Source organism: Somniosus microcephalus, chromosome 5 (assembly GCF_052327205.1).
Source record: "Somniosus microcephalus isolate GS21.2 chromosome 5, FLI_Smic_1.0, whole genome shotgun sequence".
NCBI lineage: Eukaryota > Metazoa > Chordata > Chondrichthyes > Squaliformes > Somniosidae > Somniosus > Somniosus microcephalus.
Genome location: NC_140991.1, coordinates 103,871,752 through 103,891,899, shown reverse-complemented (window position 1 = coordinate 103,891,899; position 20,148 = coordinate 103,871,752). Strand labels below are relative to the sequence as shown.

The 20,148-nt window shown below is 46.3% G+C and overlaps 1 pseudogene; it reads left to right on the top strand.

The window, feature by feature from the left end:
• The window catches only part of LOC147117250 (epidermal growth factor receptor-like), a 164,462-nt pseudogene that overhangs the window by 71,508 nt on the left and 72,806 nt on the right, over window positions 1-20,148 (top strand).

Here is a 20,148-nt window from a genome sequence, read left to right as displayed (position 1 = left end):
GGCGAGGTGATCACCGTCATTTTCGCCCGTGACCAAGATGTCGTCCAAATAACACTGGGTCCCTGGAATCCCTTGCAGGACCTGATCCATCGCCTTTTGCCAGATAGCCGGAGCCGCGGCTACTCCAAACACCAGCCGGTTGTATTGATAGAGACCTTTATGAGTGTTGATCGTAAGGTATTGTTTCGAAGCTTCTTCTACCTCCATTTGCAAGTACGCCTGGGCTAGATCAATTTTGGTGAAGCGTTTACCTCCAGATAGTGAGGCGAAAATATCCTCAATTCGTGGAAGCGGATATTGTACCGCGTGAAGGATTGGGTTCACTGTCACCTTAAAATCCCCACAGATGCGGACCTTCTTTGGTTCCCCAGGCGTATTACTCAATGACCTCTTCATTACAGGAACAATGGGTGTAGCCCACTTGCTCCAGTCCACTTTGGACAGTACTCCTGAACGTTCCAACCCTTCCAGCTCTGGTTCAACAGCTGGTCTGATCGCATAAGGCACTGGTCTGGCCTTCAGAAACTTTGGGCTTGCATTTTCCTCTATTTTAATCATTGCTGTTATTCCTTTTCGTGTTCCTAGTCCCTCCTGGAACACTTCTTTTGCGTCTGTTAGCATTTTTGACAGTCGTCCAGGTGTGACGTCGTCATCCTTTTTGGCCTCAACCTTCAGTGCCTGTATGGAGTGCCAATCTAATTGTATCTTCCGGATCCATTCACGTCCTAGCAGTGGTGGTCCTCCATCTGGCAATACATATATATCCATTTTAGGTATTTCCTGGCCTTTATATGTCACTTTCACCCTTATTTTTCCTTTGGGGTAGACTTTTTGCCCCGTATACATCTTCAAGACAATCTCTGTAGCCTTCAAGGGTATGTGTGAAAATAGCCGCTTGTAGTCTCTTTGATTTATGACTGTTAGAGCTGACCCTGTGTCCAATTCCATTTTCACTTGGACTCCGTCTATCTTGAGTGTAACCCAGATAGTCTGGTGATCCTCCATTTCAGTTACCTTATGTAGTTTCAGACAACCCAGCTCCTTGCTTCCGGAGTCTGTGTCACTTTTCTGTTCGTCTGAAACACTGTCCATCACCTGGTGTACCTTTTTGTACTTCTCCTGTGGAGATTTCTTACTGTTGGTTTTCTTCCCAGACCTGCAGGCTCTTGCTATGTGTCCTGCTTTCCCACACTGTCTGCACACTTGGTCCTTGAACCAACAATCTTTCTGGTCATGTGTTGTTCTGCCGCAGCGATAGCACTTCCCTGTTCCATAGGACATTTCATTGGTGCCATATTCTTGCGGTCTCCGTTGTATCTCTGCAGCGCCCCTTGCGGCTGCTTCGTGTGATACTGCCATACTGAAAGCTTTGTCCAGCGTAAGGTCCTTTTCTGATAGAAGCCGTTTCTGGGTTCCTTCACTTTGTAGCCCACACACAAACTTGTCCCTTAACGTCTCTGCTAGTCCCGCTCCAAACTGGCAGTGTTTCGATAGCTTGCGCAGTTCCGTTAGGTACTCAGCATTGCTTTCGTCTTTGTGTTGGTTCCTTTTATGGAACTTAAATCGTTCTGCTATCAGCAGCGGTGTGGGGTTTAAGTGGTCCTGTAGGATTTCTACTATGCTTTCAAAATTCTTGTTTACCGGCTTCTCTGGGGTTATTAGATTTCGCAGTAACCCATAAGTTTTTGCACCCATGGAATTTAACAGAACCAGTGCTTTATTAGCATCTGGCACTTCACTTGCCCTGCAGTACACCTCAATACGTTCCACATATGTCGCCCAATCTTCGACTTCATTGTCGAACGTAGAGATACTGCCACTCTTCGGCATCCTTGGGTGTGAGTTAACTGTCAAAAATGGTGCCTCCCGGGCTTTCCTTCCTTCCCGCGCTCGCCCTTCTTCTCCGCTGCGGTTTCTAAAAATGGCGTCTCCCGCGCTCTTCCTTCTTCTCCGCGGCTCAATGGCGTCTCCCGCGCTCCCCTTTCTTCGCCCCGCGGACCCTGTTCAGCCCGTGAGCCCTGGCTGTGCTCTGCGTGTTCTTTTTATATTTTTCGACGCCACTCAGTCTAGAACCCGGCTGTTTCTTTACCCTCTCTCTCTCCGGTTTGTTTTCTTTTTCTCGACGCCGCTCGGTGTTCAACCCCCGGCTGCGCCCTGCGCTTTTCACCCTCTGTCTTACCCCGTCGACGCTGCTCGGCTTTCTCTCCGCCATCGGTCGGCTCCAGCCGCCGCTGCTCAGGAAGGGTCTACGCTGGACCTGTCGTCGGTCTCTTGCTGCTCGTCGTGGCTGGGGAACCAAGCCCGGCTCACCACAGCCTCCCCTGCGAAGTTCAATCTCTGCCTGACTGCTGGGCGGTTGCTCATGGTCGACGCCCGTGTTCCTGGCCTCGACTATTTTTTTTTTTTATGTTACAGGTAGATTCGAATCGACACTCATCGCCACTGTTGGATCCGTGGTTCAGTGGCTATGCTGTTATTAAATAATCACACGGATGCTGTACATTAACAATAAACAGGTCTTTACTGGAGGAGGGTAGTCTCAAGACTGGGGGTACAGAGGCATGCGCAAAGCTTATATACCGGTGTGGTCACTGCCGGTACTACAGTATACAGGAGCTGTAAAAGTAGTTCTGACTTAAAGGCACATACACTACAACTATCCTCCTCACTGTTCACTATACTTCCAAGTTTTGTGTCATCTGCAAATTTTGAAATTGTGTCCGGTACACCCAAGTCTAAATCATTAATATATATCAAGAAAAGCAGTGGTCATAATACCGACCTCTGGGGAACACCACTGTATATCATCCTCCAGTCTGAAAAACAACCATTCACCACTACTCCTTTTTCCTGCCACTTAGCCAATTTTGTATCCATGTCCCTTTTATTCCATGGGCTTCAACTTTGCTGGCAAGCCTATTATGTGTCACTTTATCAAACGCCTTTTGGATGTCCATGTACACCACATCAACCGCATTGCCCTCATCAACCCTCTCTGTTACCTCATCAAAAAACTCAATCAAGTTAGTTAAACACGATTTGCCTTTAACAAATCTGTGCTGGCTTTCCTTAATTAATCCAGACTTGTCCAAGTGACTGTTAATTTTGTCCCAAATTATTGTTTCTAAAAGCTTCCCCACTACCGAGGTTAAACTGACTGGCCTGTAGTTGCTGGGTTTATCCTTACACCCTTTTTTGAACAAGGATGTAACATTTGCAATTCTCCAGTCCTCTGGCACTAGCCCCGTAACCAAGGAGGATTGGAAGATTATGGCCAGTACCTCCGCAATTTCTTCCTTCACTTCCCTCAGCATCCTAGGATGCATCCCATCCGGACCTGATGACTTATTTACTGTAAGTACAGCCAGCCTTTCTAGTACCTCCTCTTTATCAATTTTTATTCCATCCAGTATGTCAACTAGCTCCTCTTTCACTATGACTTTGGCAGCATCTTCTTCCTTGGTGAAGACAGATGTAAAGTACTCATTTAGTACCTCAACCATGCCCTTTGCCTCCATGCATAGGTCTCCTTTTTGGTCCCTAATCAGCTCCAACCCTCCTCTTACTACCCGTTTAATATTTATATGCTTATAGAAGACTTTTGGATTCCCTTTTATGTTAGCTGCCAATCTATTCTCATACTCTCTCTTTGCCCCTTATTTCCTTTTTCACTTCCCTTCCGAACTTTCTATATTCATTCTGGTTCGCACTTGTATTCTGAACCTGACATCTGTTGTACGCCCCCTTTTTCTGCTTCATCTTACTCTCTATCTCTTTCGTCATCCAGGGAGCTCTGACTTTGGTTGCCTTACCTTTCCCCCTTGTGGGAATGTACCTCGAATGTACCCGAATCATCTCCTCTTTAAAGGCAGACCATTGTTCTATTACAGTTTTTCCTGCCAATCTTTGGATCTGGCCCGGGTAAATTGGAATCATTCTCAATGGCTTTCCTCCACTTAAGTATTTTTATTCTAGATTGCTCCCTGTCCTTTTCCATAGCTAGTATAAACCTTATGGTACTGTGATCACTGTTCCCTAAATGTTCTCCTACTGACACTTGCAGGATCTCACACTCGGCCGCACACAAATGCATCAACCAGGTGTCCGACGCCATGTTTCACAAGTCAGCCACTTACGTAAACTTTGCCACTGATGAAGCCAGTGTTACTGAGTGGGCACTCGGCTTTGTGGCTCTGGCTGGCTTCCTACAGGTGCAGGGTGTCATCGGCTGCACACATGTGGCCATCAACGCATCCCCAGATCATCCAGGAGTGTTTGTAAACTGGAAGGGCTTCCACTCCCAAAGTGCAGCTCGTCTTCAACCATAAAAAGGTCATCATGCATGTTTGTGCCAGGTTCCCAGGGAGCTGTTATGACTCTTTTGTCCTGTGCCAGTCCACCCTCCCTCAGCTCTTCGCACCTCCAAACAGACTTACTCGCTGTCTGCTTGGAGACAAGGGCTATCCACTGAAGACATGGCTAATGACAACTTTGAGGAGGCCAAGCAGTGAGGCCGAGGAGCGCTATAATAAAAGCCACATGTCGACCAGATGTGTCATGGAGCAAGCAATCGGCATGCTGAAGATACGCTTCAGATGCCATGAACGATCTAGAAGAGCCCTTCATTACGCACCAGCCAGGGTCTCCAGAATCATTGTCGTAAGCTGCGCTGCACAACATAGCGCAGCAGCGAGGATTAGAGTTGCAGGAGGAGCAAGGCGCAGAGCCTCTTCGGAGGAGGAGGAGGAGCAGGTGAAACATGAGGAGGAGGAGAAGGAAGAACCTGAGGCGGAGATGGCACCAGCAGCGGCAGACATTGCTGCTCGAGAGGCCCAGGATGGCCTCATAATGGCCCGATTTAGTTAAGTTGCACCCATCTGGCTCCCAGATGCTGTACCAACTTCCCCCTGCCCCTCCCTACCAACACCACAAAGCAGTCCTAAAATGACTAATTCATTCCTGTCAAAAAAACACCCATTGTTCGAGGTTAAGTAATGTCTCATCATTCACTTCAAGTGACAAGGCCACTTCCCAGGTAGCAGGAAAAAATGGACAAGATGGAAAAGTGGTGCAAAGAAATAAATTTATGTGTGTCATAAATAGAACTGAAACTTAACACTAACATTTTGACAAACACCCATGTGCATACCCTTGTGCATCTACGATTGTGTCTTTTTTCTTCTCTGAGTGCTTCTACAAGGTGCAACCCCTGTGGCTTCAGCAGAGGTAGAGGCAGGCTGCTCACTTCCCTGCTGTGGCTGCTTCGACACTTTTGGTGGACATCCTCTGGGTTTTGGAGCCTGTGAGGGCCCCGCCAAAGACTGCTCCTCCTGCAACTGTGCAGGGGCAGACTTGGCCATCGGGATCCAATGCAGCATGTGGGGCTCTGACTGAAGGGTGTTGGGGGGAAGCAGAAGAAGTGGGAGTGCTTTGAGCAGAGCCCTGACTTCTGTTGTGTCGGTACCTTTCCACCTAGACACAATTTAGGACTCGAACTCAGAGATTCAAACATGAAGTGCTTTATTGGAAGGAAAGGAAGTTCTGGGAAGTTCCGAACAAAGAGAGCTAAACTTAACAGAGAACACCCAACCATTTATCTGCTGTGACAGCGCCACCACAGGTGGGAGGAGAACACACAATACATAACATATTCCTCCCCTCTTAAATGGAAGGTCCACATTATTCCTCAACAGGTAAGTTACTTTCAATGCACTCAACTAACCTAGGGTAGAGGTAGACTGCCTCAAACCCTGACTTTACCCTGGGGTTTATTCTGCCCCAGTCTTGTGGGTAAGTCACTAAGCCTACAGATCCAAGCGTCTTGGAGGCCGCCGCTCTCTGACAGGATACCGGCAGTCATCGCTGGCTTCCACAGCAGTAGGCATTGACACAGGCCTGGATGGAGAAGGTGCCTGTGTCAGTCGAAAGTCAGGAGTTTGCACAGGTGGAACAGTCTCTTTGACTTCCTGTGTTGGAGAAGAGCACTGTGGTAAAGGATGCTGGTTTGCGGTATCATCCGGAAACAGTTCAGGCCAACCAGCCGTTGGAGCCTCTGTGGCTGTCTCTGCTCCTAGCAACAGTGGATCTGTGTGTCTTCTCCAGACGACGTCCTCAGCAGTCTCAACCGTGTAAGACACAGGGCCCGTCTGCACGGTCACCGTAGCAGGAACCCATTTCGGTCCAGTGTTGTAGTTTCGAGCTAGGACGTGCTCTCCCGGATGAAACCGTCTCTCCTTGGCTCTTTTCTCTCTCTTTTCAACTTGAGCTTGTTGTTGACAATGGACAACCTGTTCGGCCCTTGGAGGCTTGAGTGAGCCAAAACTTGTCCGCAACTGCATCTTCATCATGAGCGAAGCGGGGGAAGTTTTGGTTGTGGCATGCGGCTCGTTCCTGTAGGACAACAGGAAGCTGTTCAGACGTTGGTGGACTGAGCCCTGACCTTGCGATGCCTTCAAGGCGTGCTTCAAAGTTTGCACAAACCTTTCTGCCTGGCCGTTAGTAGAGGGATGATAGGGCGCAGACCTGATGTGTTGGACACCATTCACATGCAGGAAGGTTGCAAACTCCTGTGATACAAATTGTGGACCGTTGTCACTTACGAGTTGTTCCGGTGAACCATAACGGCTGAACATCTCACCAAGTTTCTCAATTGTTTTCTCTGCCATGGTAGACCTCATCACAGCGACCTCCGGCCACTTGCTACGAGCGTCCACAACCACCATAAACATCTTCTCTTCGAAAGGACCGGCGAAATCCACATGTACTCGCTGCCACACTTCTGCAGGCCAATCCCAGGGGTGTAGGGTTGCCAGCTGTGGAACATTCCGGACCCTTTGACATGGGGAACATGTTTTGGCTTTCTCCTCAATATTCCCATCGAGACCTGGCCACCAGAAGTAGCTTCTTGCCATTTCCTTCATCCGAACCATCCCACTGTGGCCTGTATGAAGTTGTTGCAGTATAGGTTCCCTCAGAGGTGGCGGAATGATGACACGGTGTCCCCAAAGAAGACAACCTGCCTGGACGGAGAGCTCATTTCTTTTTGAAACGTAAGGTTTCAAACTAGGAGAATCTCCTATAGCTCTCCCTCGAATGACATCGTCCATTACCTCAGACAAGACTGGATCGTTGCGGGTGTACCTTCGCACCTGAACTGCAGTGACAGGTGCTCCCTCCACTTGTCTAAAGTAGAAGATGTCTATCTGACGAGGCTCTGGGGGAGTAACAGGCAAGGGTAGCCTCGAGAGACCGTCTGCGTTGCCGTGCAAGTCTGATTTGCGATATTTGATGTCGTATGTGTGTCCTGACAACAGTAAAGCCCACCTTTACATCCTGCTTGCAGCGAGAGACGGAATTCCGGTGTGGGGCCCGAAGATTGAAGTCAATGGACGGTGGTCCGTCAGGAGTGTGAACCTTCTCCCAAACAGGTACTGATGAAATTTTCAAATTCCAAAAACGATTCCCAAGGCCTCGCGCTCGATCTGCGCATAGTTACTCTCGGCCTTGTTCAAGGTGCGTGATGCGAAGGCGATAGGTTTCTCTTCACCCAAAGGCATGATGTGGGATATGACTGCTCCCACAACATATGGTGATGCATCACATGCTAGCTGCACGGGTAGCTTTGGGTCGAAGTGTGTCAGGACCTCCGATTTCAGCAATGCTTTCTTTGCTTGGGCGAAAGCTTCGTTGCACAGTTCAGTCCATTTCCATGTTTTGCCTTGACATAGCAACTAATGTAACGGCTTCAGCAATGTTGCTAAGTCTGGAATAAACTTCCCATAGTAGTTAAGTAGCCCCAGAAATGAACGTAACTGGCTCACATTCTGGGGTGCTGGGGCCTCCACGATCGCCTTGACCTTTGACGGCGCCTTATGCAGGCCAGTAGCGTCAATCACATGCCCCAGGTACTCAACTGAAGACTGAAAGAATTCACATTTGTCTTTACGAACTCTGAGTCCGTACTCTTTCAGTCGTTGTAGTGTCGCATCCAAGTTCAGAAGATGATCCTCCTCATTTGTCCCAGTGACAAGGATGTCGTCCAGGTAGCACTGGACTCCTGGCAGTCCACTCAAAATCTGATCCATTGCCCTTTGGAATAGAGCAGGGGCCGACGTAATTCCAAACGGAAGGCGGCAGTACCTGTATAGCCCCTTGTGTGTCACAATTGTCAGCAGCTCCTTTGATTTGTCATCGACATGCATTTGTAGATAAGCCTGGCATAATCTATTTTGTTGAACTTTTGCCCTCCGGCCAGGCCCGTAAAAAGATCATCAATGAGGGGAAGAGGGTACTGTTCCGCAGACAGCACCGGGTTAATAGTCACTTTAAAATCCCCGCAGATTCGAACAGATCCATCCTTTTTCAGGACAGGAACAATGGGTGTGGCCCATTTGCTCACGCTCACAGGCTCCAGGACTCCATTCTCGACTAAGGCCTCCAAGTTAGCCTCAACCTTTGGCCTAATTGCATAGGGTACAGGTCGGGTTTTGTGAAACTTCAGCTTGCTGTCAGGTTTAATGTTCAGTCTCAAGCTGATCTTTTTCATGCTCCCAAGTTCCCCATTGAAGAGTTCTGCATGTTTGTTTAACACTGCAGTCAGACCTGACTCCCCTTTTGACATCATGCGGACTGCAGGCCAGTCCAGCGTGATTTTCTCTAGCCACGCACGTCCCAGTAGCGATGGGTAATTTCCCTTTACCACATATAGTGGCAGTTTTGCAGTCTGTCCGTTCAATTTAACTGTCACCTCAATGACGCCTCTCATGGCCACAGGTTCGCCGGTATATGTCTTTAGCACAATGTTTGTTGGCTGAAGGGTAAGATGCTTTAGCATTTTGTTGTAGACAGTGTCTGAAACAAGGGACACAGCCGCGCCTGTGTCCACCTCCATCCGCACTGATTGTCCCTCCACCAGTGGTGACACCCAGTAGCCATTTGAATCAGCTGCAACCATCAGTATGTGCACCTCTTCCTCCTCAGAGGTGTCGCTCCCCTCTGTTTTGCTTGTTCCATCATACTGCACTGAATGAACACTCTTTTTCCTCTCTTGTCCAAATACAGACATTTTGCTTCCATGCTTCCCAGCTCTGTCTGTTCTTTTTTTACCTCTACAGGCGCGTTCAATGTGACCTTTTTTGCCACAATTTCGGCATTCCAGCTCCGTACACCAGCAGTCATTAGCGTGATGGCCCGTTTTCCCGCAACGGTAACATGTGCCGCTCCGCGCACCTTTAGGCTCAGACGACACCTTGTGAACTCTTCCTGTTGAACTCAACTGGTGAGCCTCCTTTTCCGCCATCTCCATGGAGACACTAACTTCAATGGCCTTTTCAAGAGTAAGGTTGTCCTCAGTAAGAGGGCGCTTCTGTGTGGCTGCATTTTGCAGACCACACACAAGTCTGTCTCTAATGGTGTCATTCAGCACCTCCTTGAACTGGCAGTGTTCCGACAACCTTTTTAAAGCAGCAATAAACATCGTCACTGATTCCCCCTCCTCTTGATTCCGTTTGTGAAATCTAAATCTCTCAGCAATAACCAGAGGTTTTGGCGAAAAATGTGCTCCAAGAATTTCCACTAGTTGCTTATATGTTTTAGTTCCTGGCTTATCTGGCTGCATGAGGCTGCGAAGTAAATTGAATGTCTTCGGCCCGACTACACTCAAAAAGGTAGGCACGACCTTTTCATTTGCCACCGCATTCGCCAATACAAAATAGTCAAAACATTCCGTATAAGCGCTCCATTGCTCCACATTTTCATCAAAATCACCGATGTTTCCTAATATAGTAGCCATCTCACATTTCAAATTAAATTTTCTGTTTACTCACTGCACCCGTAACGTATGCAGATTCAATCCCATCTTCATCGCCACTTGTTGTGTCGGTACCTTTCTACCTAGACACAATTTAGGACTCAGAACTCAGAGATTCAAACATGAAGTGCTTTATTGGAAGGAAAGGAAGTTCTGGGAAGTTCCAAACAAAGAGAGCTAAACTTAACAGAGAACACCCAACCATTTATCTGCTGTGACAGCGCCACCACAGGTGGGAGGAGAACACACAATACATAACAACTTCCATGCCTCCTTTCACTATCATCCCTCTCAGGGGCCACCCTCACTTCCCTGCTAGCAAGGAGCTGGAGAGCACCTTGCTGCACATCAGTCTACGTTGCTATCCCTTCTAGAGATGATGTCAATAAGAGTCTGCAATCTGTTGTTCACAGCAAGCATGTTCTCGTTCAACTGGTGCATTTGCTGCTCCATGCAGGTGGCCATCCTTTCCATGGAAGAGCACATCATCGCCATTGCCTGCGATATGGAGGTGCTCATGTTGGAGATGGACTCCTCCATTCTCTGTACAATCGCACATATCGCAGCTGGAAAAGCTGCCAGAACCTCGTGCAATTGTTGCTGCTCCTCCAAGATCAACCTCTTTGTCGACGGCCCCCGAGGTTCAGCATCGGCATCCAGCTGAGCAGAGCTTGGATTGTCCGCCGCCCTCTGGCGAGGACTCGCCACTACTGTCCCTGTCTCCTCCATCTGCTCTTGCTCACTTGGGATGTGTGAGACACCAGGTGACAGCACTGCTCTATGTCTTGCAGGAACCACCAACGTGCGCGTATCTGCGCTGGTGCTGGGTGTGCATGGGTCTGGTGACAGTGCACCTTCAGAGATTGAAGCTTCCTCTGAGGAGTCGTCTTCTGGCCATTTATCTTATTGCTGTTTGTGGGATCTTGCTGTGCCCAGATTGGCTATCACATTTCCCTACATTACAACCGTGACTGCACTTCAAAAGTATTGCAATAGTTGTGAAGTGCTTTGGGGCATCCCGAGGTCATGAAAGGTGCTATATAAATATAAGTTCTTTCTTTCTACACAGCCCCAAGATATAGTTAACGTTGCTTATTGCTACTGCACACTGCAGGGTTGGTTTCAGTAAGCTACCTACCAATACCCCATTACAAACTTCAGATATACATGAAGTGTCAGCCTTCACTCAGTGGTAGCACTCTCGTCTCTGAGTCAGAATTTTGTGGGTTCAAGCCCCACGCGAAAGTCTTGAGCACATAATCCAGGCAAACACTTGAGGGAGCGCTGCTTTGTCGGAGGTGCCGTCTTTCAGATGAGTCGTTAAACTAAAGCCTCATCTGTCCTCTCAGGTGGGCATAAAAGATCCCATGGCACTATTTGATAAAGAGCAGGGGAATTCTCCCAGTGCCCTGGCCAATATTTATTCCTCAACCGATATCACTAAAAAAACATTTATCACATTGCTGAGACCTTCCTGTGTTCAAATTAGCTGCCATGTTTCCTACATTGCAACAGTGACTACACTTCAAAAGTACTTCATTGGCTGTAAAGAGCTTTGGGGCATCCTAAGGTTGTGAAAGTGGTTGTTGGTCGATAGCCTATCGGCAGAAATGGAGACAAAAAAGTTGAGGAAGGGATGGGAAGAGTCAGAGATGGACCACGTGAAGGTGAGCGAAGGGTGGAAATTGGAAGCAAGGTGAATGAAATTTTCTAGTTCAGGGCGAGAGCAGGAAACGGCACCGATATACTCATCAATGTACCAGAAAAAGAGGTGAGGGAGGGGGCCTGAGTAGGACTGGAACAAAGAATGTTCCACATATCCCACAAAAAGACAGGCATAGCTAGGACCCATGTAAGTTCCCATAGCAACACCTTTTATTTGGAGGAAGTCAGTGGAGTCAAAGGAGAAGTTGTTAAATGTGAGAACAAGTTCAGCCAGGCGAAGGAGGGTGGTGGTGGATGGGGATTGGTTGGGACCCTGTTCAAGGAAGAAGCGGAGTGCCCTCAGGTCGTCCTGGTGGGTGATGGAGGTGTAGAGGGATTGGACGTCCATAGTGAAAAGGAGACGGTTAGTGCCAGGGTACAAGCTGCTCGCAGAGTGAAGAGGAGAAGGCGGAAGGAAGGAGGCAACCCAGCCAGACCTTTTCTGGCTGGGATATCCAGGATGGAATCATCCGCTTGTGGTACCAGTGACCACAGCCCCAGTTCCCCTTTCAATATTTGTCCCACTCCTTACCTTCACTCTCCCTCTGTTACTGACCATCACAGCGTCCTCTTGGCCACAATGCTGAAATAAAAGCCACCACACAGCAGACTTTCCAATCCAACTTTATCCATAAATGCATCCAATATTACATCAAAAAATCAAGTAATCACCCTTGTGCATTCCCTTAGTGACTGTCTTGCATCTACCTTTGCCTATCCCAGTGCTCTTACGTAGTGCTACCCCAGTGGTATGGCTGGTGGAAGGCTGCTGACTTTCAGTGAGGGAGGCTGCAGATGGCTTTGCAGGATGACCTTGAGGAGCTGGTGGCTGGGGGTGATGGTGTTTCTTCTTCACTCTCCTCTCCCTCTTCTTGGTGAACCACTGGCTGGGCAGGCTCGATTTCTTGGGTGTCTGAAATTAGGAAGATATAAGAGTAGGGCTGTGGTGAGGGGAGGGGGTAAAGCAAGAGATGCATGCTTACACCATGTGCAGCTTGTAAATCAGAAGATATTCTGGGATGAGGGGGAAGTGGGATGTGAGAAATAGGATAATGTAGGAGGATACCAGCATCTTGTATTCTTTCAGCCATGCCCTGCCAAGAATGGTCACCACCGTCTCTTCCAAGGGAGTGAGGTGAAGCTAGGAATGTAAGATATGCCTCGTGTTTGGTAGAGATTGTTGGTATGTGAGAGATGGGGGGAGGTTGTGCATTGAGCAGTGTGTGAGGCTAGAGGTGCAGTTGATAGGAGACAGCTTTTGAAGATGTATTCACTGACCTTGACCACTCGTTTCAGGTCATGAAACTTCTTTGGGCACTGGAGCCAGGTCCTGGGGGTAACACTGCTGGCAGTGACTGCCTCGGTGATCTGGTCCCACATCCTTCTTTCTGGAGGGTCTCCTGGCCCCCTGTGGGTAGAGAATTTCTCTTCCAGTGTTGACCCCCTGCACAAAGCTTGAGTGCTGCGTCCGAGACCTTACATGCCCTTTCCCTGGCCTGTTGTGCCATTTGGGTTAGTGCTGAAGCACTTTTACCATTTTTCATCATAAGAACATAAGAACATTAGAATTCGGTCCCTTGAGCCTGCTCCACCATTTAATAAGATCATGGCTGATCTTCGACCTCAACTTCACTTTCCCACCCAATCCCCATATCCCTTGATTCCCCCAGAGTCCAAAAATCTATCTATCTCAGCCTTGAATATACTCAATGATTCAGCCTTTTGGGCCAGAGAATTCCAAAGATTCACAACCCTCTGAGTGAAAAAATTCCTCCTCATCCCAGTCTTAAATGGCTGACCACTTATCCCCTAGTTCTCTAGTGTCCCCTAGTTCTAGACTCTCCACCCAGGGGGAAAAACCTTTCAGCATCTACCCTGTCAATCCCCCTCAGAATCTTGAGTTTCAATGAGATCATTTCTCATTCTTCTAAATTCCAGAGAGTATAGGCCTAATCTACTCAATCTCTCCTCATAGGACAAGGCTCTCATCCCAGGAATCAATCTAGTGAATCTTTGTTGCACCGCCTCTAAGGCAAGTATATCCTTCCTCAGATAAGGAGACCAAAACTGAGCACTGTACTCCAGGTGTGGTCTCACCAAAGCCATGTACAATTGTAGCAAGACTTCCTTACTCTTGTACTCCAATCCCCTTGCAATAAAGGCCACCATGCCATTTACCTTCTGAATTGCTTGGTGTACCTGCATGCTAACTCTCTGGGCAGGATTTTCATTGGGCCGTGGAGGCGGGATTGGAGGTGTGTGGGGGGTTAAAATCCCGAATTCGAGGGTCTCGACACCATCCTGCCCCCAACCCGCCTCCATGCCAATTTCAAAGGAGGCGTGTACACACCCCACACTGGGACCCGCCTCCCTGAGGCGGGAAGGGGATTAGTGCCAATTAACAGCCTGTTAACAGGTAGTTAACAGGCAGTTTTTAGCCTAACCCTATTGTTAATGTTCAAGTGTGGGATTCCCGATGGCTGCAAACCACGCCAGGTTAGAGGAGGCAGACCGTCGGGATGAAGGGCTTGGAGGGGTCGAGATGTCCGGTGTTCAGGTGAGTGATGGGTGCATGAGTGCAAAGGTAAGTGTGTTTGGTGTGTGTAAAGTGTTTAAAGAAGTTTTACTTACATTTACTCACCTTTACAGCCTTCCTTCCTTCAGGTCTCGGGAGTCCCTCATCTCACCGGCACAGAAAGCAGAATGGCTGCGAGCTGTCAAAAATTGCAGCATTCAGCTTTCTGTTCCGGGGAGATCTCTAAATCATCCTGACAGGAAGGAATTAACTTAGAGTACAGACTGTCAGTGTTTGACAGCTCCAAACAGCTGTCAAACGCTGATATTTCATCTGTCAAAAGGTCCTGACAGATGAAATTTCAATCTGTGATGTCACCTGTTGCCAGGTCGCCCTTAATTGGCCTGCTGAGCCCGCTGGGCGGGCGCAACAAGGTCAATCAAGTCAAAATCGCGTGGGTTGGCTAGAACTCGATGGAGGCGGGACTACAACCCTGAAAGTTGTAGTCCCGCCTCCTACCCGCCTCCTCAATGAAAATCCAGCCCTCTGTGTTTCCTGTACAAGGACACCTAAATCTCTGAACACCAACATTTAATAGTTTCTCACAATTTAAAAAATATTCTGTTTTTCTATTCTTCCTACTAAAGTGAATAACCTCATATTTCCCCACTTTATACACCACCTGCCACCTTATTGCCCACTCACTTAACCTATCTATAACCCTTTGCAGGTTCTTTGTGTCCTCCTCACAGCTTACTTTCCCAACAGAAGGCAGCTCACCTTTAAGAGGTACAGACTGCCAAGTGCTGAACACTTTAAAAAAATTTCATCTGCAGAAAGCAGCTCACCTTTAAGAGCAGTAGACTGCCTTTAAGAGGAGCAGGCTAGCTTTAAGTAAAGCTAGCATCGTTCAAACAACGCAAACCTTGGCCCACTGCTCAGTGCACAGCCCATCAGCAGCGTGTTCCGTGCTAGGCTGTGCACTGCAATCATTATAACTAGTAAGCACCACAAAGTTAATGTGCTGCCTGCGCGCCTTGAACAGGCACGTGCACACCTCACATCACGGTGCCTGCGCCCATTTTTTCACCTTATCCAATTTCCCCCCACCCCGCTCCCCCCTCGTATCCTCAAATGAACAGGTAGTTCCAGCCTAATAGGTGTGCATGCTCAGTGGAATGTCTACATGAACTTCCATTGTCTCAAACTGAAGTGGTATGTGGGAAGCATTACTTTGTGAGCTTTTTCGTCTCATTCTAATCCATATTTCCCAGTAGTTGAATGTAGTGGATTTAACCTTTTGTGAGCTGAACTTAACTTAATATTGTTTTAATATAAATATATAAATTACACCAAAATCCTGCCATATAAAATAGGCAGAAATTCTGAAACATGACACCCCCAGATCCCTCTCCTGTGTTGCGTCCTGGAACCTAGAACTGTTTAGGTTATATTTCCACTTTTTATTTCCTTCACTCTGCTTTGCATTTATCCACAGTAAATGCAATTTTCTGCTCCTCAGCCTACCTCCCAGATGTATCCTGCCCTATTCTATTTGGTTTGCTTCAACTCTAGTTTTGAAAAGCCTCCACTAAATTTGATGTGAACTGCAAACTTAGGCAGCTCAGTCCCCAGCTCCAAATGATCTATACGTACACTGTAAATAGTAATGGCCGTGGCACTGATCTCTGTGGCACCCCACTGGTGAACCTTTCCATTATCAATGCAGCTCCATTTACAATCATTGTTTTTTCTGTGTTGGCCAATTTGCAGTCCACCTCAGTAGCTTGCCTCCTACTCCATAACTTCCTATTTTGTGGACTATTTTATTGTGTGGCATGTGTTAAAGCCTTTCTAAAATCTAAATATATTACATCCATAGAATTTTCCTTGTCTACAAGATCAGTCATTTCCTCAAACAACTTCAGCAAATTTGTCAGGCAGGTCCTCCCTCCCATAAACCCTTGCAATCCCATACCATACTCTTGTCGGTTTGTTTCATTATCCCCCTCTTTCAGAATGCCTTCTAATATTTCATGCATAATGGATGTCGGGCTCACTGATTTGTAGTTTTCCAATGCCCCTGGTGTAATGCTAGCTGCTTTCCAATCCTCGGGTGGTATTTCTATTTAGAATCATTCCCCAAATATAGTGTGGAAGATGTGACCGATTTTGCTGGTCAATTCTTTAAATGGCCTAGTATCAAATCCATCTGGGCCTGATGCCTTGCTTTCCATTGAGTTCCCCAGCCGATCAGTGATGGCCACATCTGAAGTTTCTGTCTCTTGTAGTAATCCCATTCCCTTCGCATGGAAAATCCAGTGACATCCTTTTCCTTTTTTAGCTGTTTGTTGCAAATGTATAACAATGCTTGACATTTCTTTTAATATTCCCTGCTATCCTAACTTGTTTGCCATTATAGTTCACCTCATCAGTTTTTTAACCTCCTTAACTTTGTTTATTTATTCACACCAGTCCAATTTACTACCTGTAGTTTTGTACTTTAAGAAGAATCTCTTTGCCCTTAGTCCCCATTTTATTGTCATTGTTACCCACAATTATATTTCCCCCATTATCCTTTTTTCCTGTCTGTTCTGCATTCCATATGTAATATTTCTCAATCCACTTTTCCTTGCTTTTTCCCTTGACCAGGACAGACCAGTCCAGTTGCCTAAGCTCACCTCTCATCCCCTCGAATTCTACCTTTCTAAAGTCGGATGTTTCTAATGAACTAATTCTCTTAAACTCTATCTTATTCTGACTGTGACCTGCTCTGCCGTCTCCTTGCTCCTGCTTATTACCAGATCTAAAGATAGTGCAACTCATGTGGAAACTTTGACTAATGGTTCCATGTAGCAATCTAATGTAGTGTCCTGGATAATGTTTTCACCCCTATTGCACCCTTGATAATTTCCCAATCTATCTCTGGTTAGTTGAAGTCACCTGTAACAACTTGTGTGATTTATAATTTATTTTTAAGATATGGATATGGCATGTGGGAGACATTTTCTCTCTCTTACCAGCAGTGTGTGTCAATGGCCAAGGAACTTGATGTGTGAAGATTTGATCACTGCTAAATGACTGGAATTTGATGTACAATGCATCAGTGGGTAATAGCACTGTGCCATGTCATGTACAGATTTAATACATATATACAAGACTTAAAATTGCCTTTGACTTAGTCATCTGATATTGCCTTAAACAGCTCCAAAGCTTTTGACTGTCTCTGGCACCATGCACTTATAAGCAAGTTAACATTATACAACCTCCCATGAATGCTATATTCGTCACTCATTTCCTCATAGATTCAGTCACACACCAATAATTCATAGTCACTTCTGCACTAAAAAAGGAATTATCCAGTAATTCAAATTAAGCAACATAACTAACACAGAAAAGTGGGAATTGGGTCCTCAAAAAAAATTCACATGATCATATAATTCATATTAAGTGACTTCAAATTAAGAGCAGACGATAGCACTATTTGTGCTGTAGTAGATGGCTCACCTTCTGACTCATTTTCCATTAAATCACAGGTTCCCTGGGGCTCCATTCTCTCTTCCACTCTGTTTCTTCCCCATATTAATGATCTCTTCCATTCATCATCTGACCCTGTCCACCCTTTTGCTGATGATTCCATTCTCCATTCATCAACTTCACATCGCACAGTCTGTACTCTCGCAGTGCAATGACTGAATGATGATCTGCATCGCCTTCAATGGAAGCAAAGAAAATCTTGTTTCTCTCAATTCTTCAGACACAGTTCTTCATATCTCTTCGTTAACCAACAACTACTCACCTCTTGCCTTTTGAACAGTGCACCAGCTTTTCCACCACTGCTAAAGTTGGTTCCAGAAAACGTGATTTCCTCTTTTTTGCTCTTTACTATGCATCTTGCGCCTTCTCTTACTTTCTTAATTTAAAAAACTCTTAAAGGCTTTAATATCAGAAATAGCACATTGGTTTATGATGTACTTGCCACTTAACTCCATTATTACACAAGATTATAACTCTCTGATGTTTCAGTCAACTGACATGATGAATAGCTGCACTGTAGAGACCAGGTAGGGCACAGGTTTGATGTCTGGTCTGTGCTGAGTCAGCTGTTTTTCAGCTGGTGCTGGGATAGGACTGCTATACCATGGCCTTAAACACCCAGGGACAGGGAGGGTAAAATTGGAAACATTTGCTGTTCCTGAGCTGAATGCAATGACTCCTGTTGGAAGAGCATGTGTGTGGATGTCAGCTGAGAAAAATATGATGCTTGGCTGGGAAGACCCCACAGTTGAATAGCCTCACAGCTCGCATGCAAATAATGGAAACTTGTGTGAGGTGCTAAAGGGCGACTAGTGCCCACTGTAAAGTACCTGAGCAAGGAATCAATGCCTGCAGGAGAACAGAGGAGGAAAATTAGAAAAGGAAAGTTGACAACTGCAAGTAGGTATGAATAGACCATGTTTATATTGTGTATGTCTGTATAGCATCTTGTGAAGTATGTATGGCCTTTGATATATGATTTTCATGCATATAATATATGATGAGTATTCAGGAAGTTCCAGGTTATGTCCTCATAGCCCTCAACAAAATTTCAAGAATCCCGCTGGAGAATCTTAGGATCATCCGAGGTCACCAATTTTACGATGACAAATTTGCCCTCATCGTTTTGTCAAACTATGATCAGGAAGAAAAAATTGGGCTTAAGGAGCTACCTTTAAGAAATCTTACATGTTAGTTTGATGTGTTTTAACAATGGAAAATGGAAAGTGTGTGTTTATAATCAAGCATAATGTTTTATAGATCCACCATACTGTCACATGGAAGAACATAAGTTTGCACCCACAGTTCTCCACACAGTGAATTCCTGAGCTCAGCTGTGATTCAGGGGGAACATGAATAGAGAACAAAAGGGGAAAGGAAATGGGAAAGTCATTCACCTGAGCAGCTGGCTACAGTGCTGCATTGGTAGAGAGCTGGGAGCAGCTCGTCATCCCACCCAGTCAACCAATGATGTTTGACCAGTGAAGACTACAGTGGGAAAGAAGAAAAACTAAAGTAAGGTCGAGGCTATCTGTAACGTTACATATACATTGTGGTAGTACATCATTTAAATCTTGAGATGTTTTTATTTATTAATTGGTCAATTATAGCATCGCTACAGTAGCTTGCTAGACATGGAATGTACATTTGATGGTCCCACAGGACATTCCAGAAGCATTTAAATGGATTTGTAACTAATACATTCAGGGCTATAAACCATCACTAAAATAATGTCTGAAAGATTGCTGAGCACAAAGCTGGTCTATTGTGACATTCTGACATTGGCATGCTTTTAAATAAAACAAGTGATTGGAAGATGTATGTCATAGAGTCATAACGGCACAGAAGGAGGCCATTTGGCCCATCAAGTCCGTGCCGGCTCTCTGTAGAGCAATCCAGTCAGCCCCATTCCCCCACTCTATCCCCGTAGCCCTGCAAGTTTATTTCCCTCAAGTGCCTATCCAGTCTCCCCTTGAAAACATTGATTGTGTCCGCTTCCACCACTTCCGTCGGCAGCGAGTTCCAGGTCCTCACCACTCGCTGCGTAAAAACGTTTTTCCTCACATCCCCCCTGTATCTCTTGCCCAATACCTTAAATCTGTGTCCCCTATGTATACAAGAAAAGACCAGATAAATATTATAGTGACATTTTTTAATTTGGTATATATAAAATCAACAAGGCAAGTTTTGTTTAGAGAATGGCTAGAGCCTCTGTAGTCTGCTGCTTGTAATATTACCAGGAACTCACCTGTCCACCATTGATGGTTAAGATGAAATGTTTTATTTCTGAGATGGTATCTTACAATTAGTAAAGATATGTCACAATCAATTCCTAAAAGTCCTAGAGTTACCAACCAGTAAATGAATTTGATCTTTCATGTTTCCCCATGTGTGTAGCTTGCCACACAAGTTTAACCTAGCCAAGAGAACAGACGGGCACCCTGCTCACTGGCATTCGTCAGTATTCCTCTCTAATCAGCTGCTAGGAAGTGCACAACAGTGGCTCAAAGTTACTTTTCTTCCAAATTCAGGAATCTGCCTGACCTTTGCTTGGCATCACTTCAGGGCGGAATGCCAACCAGCC